The 16,931-nt window shown below is 39.6% G+C and overlaps 1 protein-coding gene across 1 annotated transcript in view; it reads right to left on the bottom strand.

Moving 5' to 3' along the window:
• The window catches only part of znf804a (zinc finger protein 804A), a 90,875-nt gene that overhangs the window by 29,613 nt on the left and 44,331 nt on the right, over positions 1 to 16,931 (bottom strand). The gene's annotated exons all lie outside the window — the stretch shown is intronic.

Genomic DNA, 16,931 nt, shown 5'->3' with positions numbered 1-16,931 from the left:
CCCCCAAAATTTCTCAAATCACGTTTTCAGGGGAGTCCATGTCTTATTTAGGGGAGCCGAGCTCCCCCTAGCTCCCCCGTAGTTCGCACCCTGTATATATATATATATATATATATATATATATATATATCCCAGATAGCAAAATTGCTCTGGCCCAGATCCGGCCCACACTTTACACTTTCATCTGGCCCACTACCCGCGTGGAATGATGGCACTTGGGCGGTCCGCTCCCGTTTGCCAGATTTAGGCCGCAATCAAGCCATAGCAACGCCGCATGTCAGCCATGAACAAAATGCATGAAGCAGAACTGGCCCACATCTGGCCCAGATAGCAAAATTGCTCTGGCCCAGATCCGGACCACACTTGACACTTTCATCTGGCCCACTACCCGCGTGGAATGATGGCACTTGGGCGGTCCGCTCCCGTTTGCCAGATTTAGGCCGCAATCAAGCCATAGCAACGCCGCATGTCAGCCATGAACAAAACGCATGAAGCAGAACTGGCCCACATCTGGCCCAGATAGCAAAATTGCTCTGGCCCAGATCCGGGCCACACTTGACACTTTCATCTGGCCCACTACCCGCGTGGAATGATGGCACTTGGGCGGTCCACTCCCGTTTGTCAGATTTAGGCCACAATCAAGCCATAGCAACGCCGCATGTCAGCCATGAACAAAACGCATGAAGCAGAACTGGCCCACATCTGGCCCATATAGCAAAATTGCTCTGGCCCAGATCCGGCCCACACTTGACACTTTCATCTGGCCCACTACCCGCGTGGAATGATGGCACTTGGGCGGTCCACTCCCGTTTGTCAGATTTAGGCCACAATCAAGCCATAGCAACGCCGCATGTCAGCCATGAACAAAACGCATGAAGCAGAACTGGCCCACATCTGCCCCAGATAGCAAAATTGCTCTGGCCCAGATACGGCCCACACTTGACACTTTCATCTGGCCCACTACCCGCGTGGAATGATGGCACTTGGGCGGTCCACTCCCGTTTGTCAGATTTAGGCCACAATCAAGCCATAGCAACGCCGCATGTCAGCCATGAACAAAACGCATGAAGCAGAACTGGCCCACATCTGGCCCAGATAGCAAAATTGCTCTGGCCCAGATCCGGACCACACTTGACACTTTCATCTGGCCCACTACCCGCGTGGAATGATGGCACTTGGGCGGTCCACTCCCGTTTGTCAGATTTAGGCCACAATCAAGCCATAGCAACGCCGCATGTCAGCCATGAACAAAACGCATGAAGCAGAACTGGCCCACATCTGGGCAACAGTTCATTTGAATTCTGGCCCAGATCCGGCCCAGATTTAATACCTTGCTTTGGCCCACATACCACGTGGAATGATGGCACTTGGGTGGTCCACTCCTGTTTGCCAGATCTAGGCCACAATCAAGCCATAGCAACGCCACATGTCAGCCATGAACAAAACGCATGAAGCAGAACTGGCCCACATCTGGGCAACAGTTCATTTGAATTCTGGCCCAGATCCGGCCCAGATTTAATACCTTGCTTTGGCCCACATACCACGTGGAATGATGGCACTTGGGTGGTCCACTCCTGTTTGCCAGATCTAGGCCACAATCAAGCCATAGCAACGCCACATGTCAGCCATGAACAAAACGCATGAAGCAGAAATGGCCCACATCTGGGCAACAGTTTATTTTAATTCTGGCCCAGATCCGGCCCAGATGTAATACCTTGCTTTGGCCCACATACTGTGTGAAATGATGGCACTTGGGCGGTCCGCTCCTGTTTTCCAGATTTGGGCCACAATCAAGCCATAGCAATGCCACATGTCAGCTATAAACTAAACGCATGAAGCAGAAATGGCCCACATCTGGGCAACAGTTTATTTGAATTCTGGCCCAGATCCGGCCCAGATGTAATATCTTGCTTTGGCCCACATACTGTGTGAAATGATGGCACTTGGGCGGTTCGCTCCTGTTTGCCAGATTTGGGCCACAATCAAGCCATAGCAATGCCACATATCAGCTATGAACAAAACGCATGAAGCAGAACTGGCCCACAACTGTTGCCCAGATGTGGGCCAGTTCTGCTTCATGTGTAGGTATTAGATCCGGCCCAGATCTAATACCTTGCTCTGGCCCACATACCACATGGAATAATAGCACTTGGGCGGTCCGCTCTTGTTTGCCAGATTTGGGCCACAATCAAGCCATAGCAATGCCACATGTCAACCATGAACAAAACACATGAAGCAGAAATGGCCCACATCTGGCTAACAGTTAAATTTAATTCTGGCCCAGGTCTGGCCCATATCTAATACCTTGCTCTGGCCCACATACCATGTGAAATGATGGCACTTGAGTGGTCCACTTTTGTTTCCCAGATTTGGGCCACAATCAAGCAATAGCAATGCCACATGTCAGCCATGAACAAAACACATGAAGCAGAAATGGCCCACATATGGCTCACAGTTAAATTTAATTCTGGCCCAGGTCCGGCCCAGATCTAATACCTTGCTTTGGTCGATATAAACCAGAACTGACCCTAATGTGGGCCACAGTTGGTCTTTTACACAATCCTCATGTGGCCCACATGCTGTTTGCCAAATCTGGTCCACAATCAGGCCATTGCACAATTCAAGTTACCTTTCTTTGTTAATGCTTTATAAAGTTTCAAAGCAGATTTACAGGAATAAACATGAAAATAATTATTTAATTATTCAAACAGAGTTAAATTCTGCAGTAAAGCAGCCCTAAAAAGAAAATAGTGTCACAGCTGAAGTCAGGTCAGTGTTGATTCAGTTCTGTTCAATAACTGTGTAAGGTTCATCAATTATGAAATCAGTTCAATTTGCTATAAAGCAGCTTTGCAGAAAACATGATCCAGCGCAGTTCAGTTCTCCTTCAATAGCATCAGTGCAATTAAATCAATATTATATAGACATTAGAAATACCATAGACATTTTGTAATTCTTGCTGCCAATGATACAAAAAAATTGTGCTTAGAAACAGTCTCTCTGACAGCGTGCACATGTCGTCAAACGAGGTGTCTTTCACTGCTTACTGCACTTTAGCAGTTTAAAATCCCTTGTTTTTTAACCATAATGCTTAAAAATGCAGGCAGATGATAAGATTTCATTACCACACAAGCAGAACAGCAACGTAACTACGATAGAGATGATGGTCCAAAATCAGTAGCAGTTGATACATTTCTACCAGTTAATCATATCTACCAGTATATAGCCCACCCCTATTGTAGAATATTAAGCGTCCCAAACTAAGCAAGCCTAAGGCGACAGTGGCAAGGAACCCAAAATCCATCAGGTGACAGAAATGGAGAAGAAAAAACGCTTGGTAGAAACCAGGCTGAGTTGGGGGACCAGTTGTCTCTGGCCAACGAACATGGTGTGAATATGATTCAGGCTGCATTACAAGTCAGACTATGGATTGCAATAATTCAGAATATTTCATCTAGATCCACCAGCTTGAAGATCAGGATACAACATGCCGACATGGAGTTGAAGCTGGCCTTAGGGGTCTGTGCAGAGGACAGAGGATCTGTGTTGATGGCTGTTAGCAAGTTCCTCACAGGGGATCCGTCTCTAGGAATTGTCTAGTTGACATGTTATCTGTTGACATTTAGGGCTGCGTTGATGTCTAGGTGCAGGTCCACCATCTGATCTGGATTTGGAGCAGATCCAGCTGACAATGGTAACCTCGGGATAAGAATGAAAGATTGTTAGCAAAGAATACACCAAATAAAACCATTACTGTACCTTATCGCTGCCATATTTATATAAAAATGTGTATGTCACTTTTATGTATATAGATTATAACATCCTAAACACTAAAATTAGGGTTTTATTGACATGATTTATTATTTTGTGCAAAAAATACTGAAAATTTGGCTTCCCAAACGTTGATTTTAATCGTGTCTGGATTTACTTTCAGTGCAGAAACAACTACTGATCCTTGTATCATTTGGTTAATTTCTACAATTCAGAAAGATCAAACAGATCTTAATATTAATCTGCACAAGCGACAATCAGGTCAGTTTTGGGAAAGATCTTGGGACATGTGGTCTTCACCTCACAGCCGGTAGGAAAAAAACCGGGATAGGACTCAGAAATCATGTTCATGGAAGTGATTATTAACGTTTAGGGGTGTAACGATACACTCGTGTCACGATTAAATATGTATCTCGATACTGAACTCCCGACACGATATGTATCCCGATACGATATGTATCCCGATAAGCCGAAATAAAGTTTTTATTTTTATTTTGTACTTTTTTATTGTTATTATATTATTATTTGTGTATTATTATCAGGACCCACAAATATTCCCCCATTGCATTATTATTAATTATATTTAACATTATGTTTTGTCATTGTATGATTCTATGTAATGAGATTATTAATGTAATAGTGTCACTGAAACTCTGTAAATTAAAAAACAAAAATCCCTCACGAATTACTCGCACTTTAAATGCAGGCAGCATTGCTCATGCTCGCTATGTCCTGCTGTTCCTGCTATTAATGCAGTATAAGAATGAACCATCTAAACTGCTTTGAATAATCATACTACTAAAACTAAATGTGATCTGGTGATTTAAATTATGTTTGCGCTTTCACTAAGGATTGCCGCTTTAAATGGTGTTTGCGCTTTGACTTTGGAGGAGTGCCGCTTTAAATAATGTTTGCGCTCTCACTTTGAAGAGGGTCATTCCAGCAGTGCATGCATTTCAGATGATCAATGCAATCAATCACAGTTCTAATCGCAAGAAAGTGTGTCAAAATGGCCGCTCTCAAACTGTAAATGTTTAGCTCATCCAAGAATTTTACCTCACTTTCATGTTGTTTTCGCACGTCACGCAATCATTTGAACGTCTGTGTTTACTACAGAATGTTCACTGTGTTAAAGCTACACTGTGTAACTTTTTTAGTTTATTCTTAGCTAAAAACACTTAGTTCTTTCAAAAATATGTGCTAATTAATGTATGTAATGTGATGTAATGCACTTCTTTCAAGTAATAAAGTATTCTCGTAAGTTTATAATATACCATTGAAAATACATACGGGTGAGGGGTTCGAATGCCGGTCGCCATGTTGCCCCTCCATCTTGAAAGTACATTAGCCAAAGAGGGACATACCCGTAAATTCAAGCTTCGCCTTTCGCGTTTTAACACTCGATGGCACTCATGGACGAGGTTGAACTGGATGCCATGTTAATCTTGGACTAAATCGGCCACTGTAGGAGTTAAAACAAAATCGGAATTGAGAGGAACAGAAACTAATAATCACTGGTTGGTCAAATACCTTTTCACCACTAGATGGGGGAAATTATCACACAGTGTAGCTTTAAATATTTTCACCACATAAAGCCATTGGCCCTCATTTATCAATCTTGCGTAGAAACGGGTGTATATGTTGGTGTAAGATTATGCGTACACTCCTCTCACCGCCTGATTTATGAAGCTGTGCGCACCTCTGCAATCCAGGTGTACGCAATACCTGCCCTTGATAAATGCGGCGGCTGAAAACGATCGTCATTAGAATAACACGCCCCTATATATTCAAGTCTCCGCCTCCCCCACGCCCTCATTTTACGCCAGGGACAAACAGAAGACGGCAAAGAAGCGAAACTTCTCCGACGTGGAGATCGGGCGCGTCTCAGTCATCTCACGAGTCCACTAGTCAGGGCACTGATTAGGGCATAAGGGGCTGACTCCCGGATCAGTGCTCTGACTACTGAACTAGTGAGATGATTGAGACGTGCCCATTGAGACCATCACCAGGGAAGTGGAAAAAAAAAACCCGAAATTGTTTTATTTGAGAGTTTAAAGAGTGGGAATAAAGGCACCTACAAAAACAAAATATGGACACAAATAACGAGTACTGTTAATAGTGTGGGGGTTGAGAAGCGCACTCCAGCAGTTTAAATAGCTGTTCGATGATAGATAAAGCACCATCACAATGCATTATTTTACAGCACGTTTTGAAACAATTAGCATTTAATTTCGTATCACGGCACATGTATTGGGGTGTACAATAGTGATGATGATGTGATGTGGAGTCAGATTCATTCACATTAATAATTACATGACAATTAGTATGATTCTTATTCTTATTATTCTTATTCTTAACGACGCTTGTTATTTAGAAGAAGAATGTCGTTATTATTGATTTTAATATTATTTAAAAGAAGAAGGTAATTTTTATTATTTTGTCAGTCTGAATTATTTTAGTCCCAGTCCGTGCGCAGCTGCCGGGCCAGGCGGGCCTGAAACGTCAGATAAAGCTCTCAGGCTCGCGACTGGAAGAATACATATGCCTACAAATCAAACGCTTTGGTAAAGTCACACAAATTAAACATTGACGTTCATGTTGCACAAAAATAAACACTGAATGTTGTTGTTGTGGTTTTTAACAGTGGGTCATATAGCATATCTTGTCAGTGCGTTTTGTGGTGTTAGGAATTGTTTTTCTGCGTATTTTCCCACTAACTCAAACGTGCGTACACCACCTCCTGAGCTGGCGTAGGATTTGAGCGTGCTGTACGCCACCGTCCATATTGATAAATCTCAAAGTCACCGTGGGTTTGGGTGTACGCAAGGTGTACGCTGGAAATTTGGTGTACGCACTTTTGATAAATGAGGGCCAATGTGTCTATTCAGAAGACTTGAAGATTTCAGAAGATTTGGATTAGACCACTTGATTACTTTATTTTTTGCATCGTTTAAGTTTGAGAGTAATGGACTTTAAAATGGGTTTCATAAAGAATATCTTCATTTGTGTTTGGAAGTTAAACGAAAAACGACATTATGGTGAGAATTATGACAGAATTTACATTTGAGGTTCATTTGTAAATTTGTGTCTGGGTAAATTGTACCTTATAAATAGGCTTACTACAGCAAGTTGAGCGTTGGATAAAACAACTATATTGCAAATCATATCGTTTCCATCAACGATACATATAGTCACATTTTATTAATGCGATATAACAATTTATCATTACATCCCTATTAACGTTACTGCAGTGTGAAGCAGAGCAGGAGCGAGTGTTGTGGAGCTGAGCAAGGCTGCTGGAGTGATTGTTAATGAGATGAACAACACAAGCCTCACGAGCAGCGCGAAAAACTTTGATTATGCCATAGTCGCCGGCACTATTTCTGCTTTTCTGGTAATGAGTATGAGGTAACGCAGCTCTGTTTATCATATAACACATTTGAGTGAGTTTTAAATTGTTATGACGTTACTCTGTGCGTTCACTCAGCGGCTGCTGTGACACTTGTTAACACTACAGTCGGAGTAAAGCGCATCAGCAGAATAAAACCAGAAACCGAGGGTTAAGAGATATGATGACATCGTTAGGCGACGCCCTCACACGTCCCGGTTCCTTGGTTAAAATAGCAATTTTCTCACGATTTACAAATAGTTGGAAACATTTGGGATATTGAAGGTTCTCAACTGAACAAAATATGTAGTATTGGCCTAGTGGTTTTGGGATATCTTACTGCAAATGTTACATAATGCTATTTTACAAATCTAGACGCACCCTAGCGGCAGCAAATCTAATTTGCCATGAGTTTAGTCTAGCAACTCTAAATACACTTCTGAGCTGTAAAAACCAAACTCTGGTCAGGCCAAACACATTGTGTGTAGAGCCAGTGGGCGGGGCTTAACATAATGACGGCAGAGAAGGTTCCGAGAAGGTTGGTTGTAGCGCTATCCTATCGCGTGCAGAGGTAGTTTGAAAGACAACGTTTATCCCGCCCCTCGGACTGAGCCCTGTCAATGGTGAGTTCCCAGAGCTAACTTCCTGATGTGGCTCTGGCTTGTCAGGCTAACTTAATGCAGTTTTAAGTGAACATTTGGGGAGCAGTTGGGGAAATGATGTCTAACATTATATTAGATCTGTGAATTAGGTCTTTATATTTATGTTAATGAAACAATAAAAGAAAAAAGGTAATCACTCACTGTTCTTAACTGAACTACATTTGTAGCTTTAATAATGATCAATTCATTTGTAATAAACACACTAAAGACTAAACATTGATTTTTATTTTATTTGATTATTTGTTTTTCTTCCCTAAAAAGTTTAGGTAAGTAAAACACTAAAATATATCTATACAGCTCTGGGAGGAAAAAAAATTAAGAGACCACTGCAATTTTTTTCTTTAATCAGCATCTCTACAAGTATGGAAGCCTGCAAGTATATTCTGGCTTTACTGGCATAGGGATACAGTGAGCGTCGGGTTGCTTCCATCCTTAAAATTTTAAAGACGGCGGTTCATAAGAACAAGGTCAAGCAGCAGACATTGGGGACAACAAAGTTACAGACTGGCAGAGGGCGAAAACGACTCTACGCTGACTGGAATGACCACCAACTCATTCGAATGTCACTCAACAACCATAGGATGACCTCAGGTGACCTACAAAAAGAATGGCAAAAGGCAGCTGGGGTGAAGTTCACGGCGAGGACAGTTTGAAACAGGCTCCCAGTGGACAGGGCTGAAGTTGTGGAAAGCTAGAAAAAAGCCCCTCATCAATGAGAAGCAAAGAAGAGCCAGGCTGAGGTTTGCAAGAGACCATAAGGATTGGACTGTAGAGGACTGGAGTATGGTCATCTTCTCTGATGAGTCCAATTTTCAGCTTTGTACAACACATGGTCTTCTGATGGTTAGACGGAGACCTGGAGAGGCCTACAAGCCACAGTGTCTCACACCCACTGTGAAACTTGGTGGAGGATTGGTGATGATCTGGGAGTGCTTCAGCAATGCTTGAATTGGGCAGACTTGTCTTTGTGAAGGACGCATGAATTAAACCACGTACAAGGTTGTCCTACAGTCTAAAAAATGCTGGGTTAATAACAACCCAAGTTGGGTTGAAAATGGACAAACCCACACATTGAGTTGTTTGAAAAGGTCCATTCACTGGATTCAAACAACCCAATTTCTGGGTTTGTCCATTTTCAACCCAACTTGGGTTGTTATTAACCCAGCGTGTTTAGAGTGTAGAAGAAAACATGCTTCCTTCTGCTCTGACAATGTTCCCCAACTCTGAGGACTAGTTTTTTTGCAGTGGTCTCTTAATTTTTTTCAGAGCTGTATATATATATATATTAGGGATGCCACAATACTCAATATAATATTGAACCGTTAGGTACGGCATTCATGGTTCAATATGCGCTGGTGAATTGTGTTTTTTTTTTCAGTTTTGCATTTAATTATTTATTTCCATTTCCCCCCGTTTGAAATATTCCCATAGACAGTAAAAGAAATGGACAGAGCTATCCCATTGACTTCAACGGCGGAAAAATGAGGCCAATCAGAGGCACTCACTTCCTGATGGCTGAGCGAACTGCGCAGACTCAGACTGAGCTTGAGGACGTAGATGTGACGTGAGCCTCCTGTCTGACAGCTGTGAGTCTTCTAGTAGTTAGTTGGGCTGAATCCTACTAGAGTTCGGTTCCTCTTTGGTGCGGTTCGTTTGGTCAGGTCTGAAAGCAGCGATCGCACTGTGAGTCTTCTAGTAGTTGTGGAAAGTGAAATCTGAATCACATTGTTTAAATATTTTCTCCCATTGCTTTTGGTTCTCTATGGGCTTCTCCCCATTCTTCTCCCTTGACTTTATCAGACTTTATGTCTCCTCGTCCCCCCGACTGCCTCATATACAGTAAAGATTGCCTGCGAGCGTCTCCTCAGGTCTATACGGTAATTTCTCTACTGTGCGACAGTCGTGTTGGTTATGACGCAATAGTTAGCCTATTTTTACAAAAACAGCTTCTGCGGGGCGATAGTGTAAGATAAAGGTAATGGAGCCTTTTATGCATCGTCGAGTTTCTTTAGAAATAAACAATGGACAAATTGAGTCTTTAAACGCCTCTGATGTAAAGTTATTCACTGTCAAAGACGCAAAAATGAATGGGAGTCAATGGGATGCTAACAGCAGGTGATGGCTTGGTTAGCAATGGTCTGATCAAGTCAAGGGAGAAATTTACTGAAATTTTTTTTTTTTTTTTTTTTTTTTTTTTACATAGTGACAGTTTATTCACATTATATTCACATTCACATATATATTCACACATATATACATATATATACATATTATTCACATATACATACATGTATTCATATGCACTTAAAGTAAACATAATGTGAACTGATCCCCAAAGAAGCTATCTAAAGCTTATACTAGGGGGTCATGACAAACCAAACAAAACAGAAAGATACAGAAACAAAAATTCATACATCACATTCATACAACAAAAGAAAAGAGATCCCAGTTAACAGATGCAATTTTGTTTAACAGTATACCTTCAGGTTGAACATTTTTTTCTTTCTTTTTTTTAATTTTTTTTTGCTGACATACATGCAGAGTGAAAAATAGTACGTATTCAGGAAGATGCATACAAGTTTAGTAAATGTTTCTTGAGGTTTTGTTTAAAAGACGAAATTGAGCTTGAGTTTTTCAAATTTTCATCCAGCTCATTCCAGATCCGCGGTCCCCGGCACACTGCACTCATACCAGCGCTTTTTAATCTCCTTTTTTTACCAGTAATGATATGCGTGTTTCTAGTGAGGTAAGTGTGCCGGGGATAGCGGATCGGAAGAAGTTCACATAGACTGTTATTCAAACCAAAGACCACCTGATACATAGTACCAGTACATAGAAGAATGGGGAGAAGCCCATAGTGAGCCAAAAGCAACGGGAGAAAATATTTAAACACCCTATGGGTGGAACGCTTTCCGAGCGCTAGATTACCCCCTTGAATATTCCTCTTTATTTATTCTGCTCTTTTTTTAATGGTTTGCCTGAGTCTATGCGCTGATTTGAGCAAATATCCAATCATATGCACTAACGTTAAGGGTGTTTACCCGCATTTACGTTTATACTCTACATTTATTCATTCAATTTCATACTTAAATGCTACTGTACATCTCTGAGCTGCCACTGTAAATCTTTATATATATTTATTTTATTTAATACAATACACTGGGAATGTGTATACATTTTTTTATGTAAAGTTTTAAGTTTAAGTAAGGGTTTTCAAGTCTTTTAAGTAAAATAAAGAAAGAGTATTGCAATAAAAACCATTTTCTCCTTAACCTTTTTCTGTTCCTGTCACCTAAGAATAGAAGAGCAAAAAAAAAAACCCGAACCGAACCGGAAAACCGTGATTAAAAACCAAAGTAAGGTTATGTATTGAACCGTGGACTAACTGTATTGTTGCATCCCTAAAATATATATATATATATATATATATATACAGTTTCTATTACTGTTTTTTATTGCATATTTCTTCTAATTTTTATTAACAAAGATGAAATAGATGAGATAGACCTAACAAGTGAAGTGAAGTGTAGTCCCGGATTTACTCCAAATGATTACAAACAATTAGTAAAATAGACCGTGTAAATTACTTGCGTGTCCATTTTCGTTACTCCTTTTCTCTTCTCCCTCTGTCTCACTTGCAATTTGAAGCCATCTGTTGAAGTGGGATTCTACAGCTTACTCGCTTGCTCTGTGATCCTGTTGTTTCTGTAATACAAGTAATACAACTAGTTAGTGCAGTTTAATGTCAAATTTATACATAGATGAATTTCAAATTATACATTATAATTATAACATTATAATTGGGAAAATACGTTGACCATACAGAACTGACTGCAGGTTGGTATACAGTGAGTGAAAGTGAAATCATGCTGGTCTATGCTTTTTTTTCAGCAGAAGACAATGTGATTTTCAGTTCAAAGGACTTCTTTTGGGAAGATCAGATCATTTTACTGACTTGGATCTTTAAATCATTTAGCAATCACGTCAAGTAGCGCAAACTTTGATAACAACTTCATATTTAAAATAAATAATAAAATAATGATAATAAAAACTATACATATTGCAGGCAAAATAACAAATTATGAGAAACAGATGATTCATTTAGGTTATTCTGGTAACGTTAGGCCTTGTTCATACTTTTGTCACGTGAGAGCCGCATAGACTAACGTTAGTACAGCAATGAAACAGACAGATATTAATATTTTATCACCATTTATTTAGCAGTTAGTAATTATCAAAAATCACGTGACAAATGTATGAAAGAGAGGTGAACTAACGATAATCAACTTGAATTCCTAACGTTATGTCACTTACAAAATCCTTCAGGCAATGGCAAAAGTTTTGAATTGACAAAATAACTAATGTTTGATAGCTAACAATTGTAGCTTTCATTAGCTAACGTTTTAATATCACATAACATGCAGTAAGTTACTCCAACTGAATATAACGAAGCAATCCCCAAAACGAAGCAATATTTTTTTTATTAAATCTTACCTTAACTTTCTTTGCCGTTTTCCACCGTCAAATCTCCAAACAATAATCCCCCTCTGCAGCTCCGTCTTTTGGGCGCCTTTTCCGCGGCTATTTTTTAAATTTAAAGGGCCGGAAATAGGAACTCGAACCAGTTGATTTTAAATATATATATATATATATATATATATATATATATATATATATATATATATATATATATATATATATATATATATATATATATATATATATATATATATATATTATATTATATTATATATATATATATATATATATATATATATATATATATATATATATATATATATATATTATATTATATTTTATATATATATATATATATATATATATATATATATATATATATATATATATATATATATATATATATATATATATATATATATATATATATATATATATATATTCTAGCAAGGGATAAAAAATGTTTTTTGTAATGAAAGCATAACAAAAAAAAAAGGGTTGAAAAAAGTTGGCTTCAAAATAACAATAAAATGTTCTCATAGCAGGTTTTGCTGATTTGTCATTCATTTAGCCTACTCTTAAATGCATATCTCAATTAATATACTGACAGGTTATAGGACAGGACATATATGATATAGATAATATTCAATATTTAAGTCAATATTTAGCAAAAATGAAAGACAAATTGAGTATTTTATTTATAATAATTTAGAATATCAGGGTCACTTGAAGCGGTTTATAAGATGACACTGCCTTAGTTCCATACATTTACAGGTGAAGGTGATTTCAACAAGGCTGTTTCTGGATATTTATAACATTGTTAATCCTGCATTCCAATCAACAAATCATATTTCAGTGACAAGCTTAAAGTTTATGTCAAGTTTATGTTTAAATGCAGGGTTTGGTGCTAGTTATTTACCTATCATTTCCCTCTGGGTTAGGTTAGGGTTAGGGGGTTAGGACTATGTTTCATGACAGGAATTGTGTTCCAGGATAAATATATACATATGTTGACCCAGGAATATGTCCTGCTTAAAATCATGACAAAGATTTTCACATACAGCAACTCAAAATGTATCTCAGCCAAATATTCAAGTCAGGAACATTAAAAACAGTTCACAAATTTGACCTGTTGCAAACAATTCATAATCAGACACACACACACACACACACACACACACACACACACACACGCACACACGTTGGTCTATGTGGTTTACAGGGACTCTCCATAGGCGTAATGGTTTTTATACTGTACAAACCGTATTTTCTATCCCCTTACACTGCCCCTGCCCCTAAACCTACCCATCACAGGAAACATTCTGCATTTTTACTTTCTCAAAAAAACATCATTTAGTATGTTTTTAAGGCCATTCGAATTATGAGGACATTTGATATGTCCTCATAAACCACATTTATAGTGTAATACCAGTGTCATACCCATGTAGTTATACAAATTTGTGTCCTCATAAACCACATTTATAGTGTAATACCAGTGTCATACCCATGTAGTTATACAAATTTGTGTCCTCATAAACCACATAAACAGGCTCACGCACACACACACACACACACACACACACACACACACACACACACACACATTTTCAACCTACTGTAGCTGTCTGTGTGTACACAGTATACACACAAACATGATTTTTATACTGTAAAAACTGTATATTGTATCACCCTACACTAAACCTACCCCTAAAACTTCTACCCTTCACAGAAATCTAAACTTTTTTTTTAAATTTCAAAAAGCATAATTTGTAATTTAGTTTTCTTCATAGAGACCAAAAACATCCCCACATGGACAAGGATTTCAAATATTGCCATTTTTGTGTCCCCATAACATAGGGTTTACCTAGACCACACACACACACACATTGTTTTTTGTGTGAATTGTGGGGACTTTCCATAAGCGTAATGGATTTTACACTGTACATTATATCCCCCTACTCTGCCCCTACCACTAATCACAGGAAACATGCTACAGTTTTACATTTTCAAAAAACATAGTATGTTTATGAATCCGTTTACATTGTGGGGACCGCTGGCTGGTGATCTCAGGTTTATATGACATTGTTTGGTCCCTACAATATAATATAAACAAGTACACACACACACACACACACACACACACACACACACACACACACACACACACACACACATTGCCCCTAAACCTACCCATCACAGGAAACATTCTGCATTTTTATTTTCTCAACAAAAAAAAAAACTCATCCTGTATGATTTATAAGCATTTTGAAAAATGGGGTCATGGGTAATGTGCTCATATTTCACCCTCTCCCACATGTGTCATACCCATGTCATAATACACATTTAATCAGTGTCCTGATATTTAACAAAAACATGCCCACACACACACACCTCACACACACACACACACACACACATACAGACACACACACACAATTAAAGTTATGTACTTTTTTTTATCACAAGGCAGGCCAATCCACAACTGATATAGTCTTTTTGTCCAGATTAAACTGTACAATTAAGAGTTGCATCCTATCAAACATAGCCCAATTTCGTTACAAAGTACTATGCCATATTTTCAAATGTGGGCATTTTTAGCTATACATCTAAATTAACTGTAATTATATTTATGGCATATTTTCCATGTCAACTAGCCTAGAAATCTAGACACACCCTAGCGGCAGCAAATCTAATCTGCCGCGAGTGTCGTCTAGCAACTCTCAATACCCTTCTGAGCTGTAAACGCCAAACTCTGGTCAGGCCAATCACATCGTGTATAGAGTTGGTGGGCGGGGCTTAAAATAATGACGCCAGAGTTGCGCTTGCGTGCTTCTAGTAAACACAGAAGCTGGCGAACGGTGGTCTTTCGAATCAGCTTTGACCGCGACTCTGGAAGACTTGGAGTTAAGCTTTTCTCTGAGAAAAGAACAAAGAACAGCACTGAAGTCATTCTTAAGAAGGGATGATGTGTTCGGAGTTTAGCCGACCGGATACGGCGAATGTTTAATCTATCAACGAGCTCTGCTTCACCTTCGTTGCTCTGGTTGGTTGTAGCACTATCCTATCGCGTGCAGAGGGAGTTTGACAGACAGCCATTTATCCGCCCCTCTGATTGAGCTGCCAATTATGAGTTTCCAGACCAAACATCTTGATGTGGGTCTGGCTTGTCAGGCTACATGTCAACTGTACTGTATATTTGGCAAACATGGCTGTAAATGTTATTAACTATTAACAGGCTCACACCCTGGTTAGCCAGTGCTGACTTTGCTGTACATTTACCAAATGTGGCCCAAATTTGGTGTAATGTATTCGGGCCATACTTGCTATGCCATGTCTGGGCCACTTTAGGTTCACATTCAGATTTGCCAGTGACTACTGTCCCTCACCTTTGCCAAAACTGCCCCAGATATGTTTTAACATAATTGGGCCTCATTTGCTGCACTATTTATGGGCCAGTTTAGGTTTACAGCCTGGTTAGCCAGTGCTGACTTTGCCATATATTTGCCAAATGTGGCCTAAATTTGGTGTAATGTATTCTGGCCATATTGGCTATGCCATGTCTGGGCCACTTTAGGGTGACAATCAGATTTACTGTCCCTATTGGCCAAAACTGGCCAAAAACACATTTGCTGCATAATATGTGGGCCAGTTTAGGCTCACGCTCTGGTTAGCCAGTGCTGACTTTGGCGTACTTTTGCCAAATGTGGCCCAAAGTTGGTGTATTATGTGCAGGCCATATTTGCTATGCCATGTATGGGCCACTTAAGGTTCAAAAATTTGGTGTAATGTATTCGGGCCATATTTGCTATGCCATGTCTGGGCCACTTTAGGTTCAAATTCAGATTCACCAGTAATTACTGTCCCTCACCTTTGCCAAAACTGGCCCAGATATGTTTTAACATAATTGGGCCACATTTGCAGCACTTAATGTGGGCCAGTTTAGGTTTACACCCTGGTTAGCCAGTGTTGACTTTGCCATATATTTTCCAAATCTGGCCCAAATTTGGTGTAATGTATTCGGGCCATATTTGCTATGCCATGTGTGGGCCACCATAGGTTCACATTCAGATTTGTTAGTGATTACTGTCCCTCATCTTCTCCATAACTGGCCCAGATATGTTTTTAAGAAAACTGGGCCACATTTGCTGCATTATATGTGGGCCAGTTTAGGCTCACATCCTGGTTAGCCAGTGCTGACTTTGCTGTACTTTTGCCAAATGTGGCCCAAATTTGGTGTAATGTATTCTGGCCATATTTGCTATGCCATGTGTGGCCCGCTTTAGGTTCATATTCAGATTTGCGAGTGATTTCTATCCCTCACCTTTGCCAAAACTGGCCCAGATATGTTTTAACATAATTGGGCCACATTTGCAGCACTTAATGTGGGCCAGTTTAGGTTCAAGCCCTGGTTGGCCAGTGTTGACTTTGCCATATATTTTCCAAATGTGGCCCAAATTTGGTGTTATGTATTCGGGCCATATTTGCTATGCCATGTCTGGGCCACCATAGGTTCAAATTCAGATTCACCATTAATTACTGTCCCTCACCTTTGCCAAAACTGGCCCAGTTATGTTTTAACATGATTGGGCCACATTTGCAGCACTTAATGTGGGCCAGTTTAGGTTTACACC

Source organism: Pseudorasbora parva, chromosome 5 (assembly GCF_024679245.1).
Source record: "Pseudorasbora parva isolate DD20220531a chromosome 5, ASM2467924v1, whole genome shotgun sequence".
Lineage (NCBI taxonomy): Eukaryota > Metazoa > Chordata > Actinopteri > Cypriniformes > Gobionidae > Pseudorasbora > Pseudorasbora parva.
This window is presented reverse-complemented; position numbering and strand designations above follow the sequence as displayed.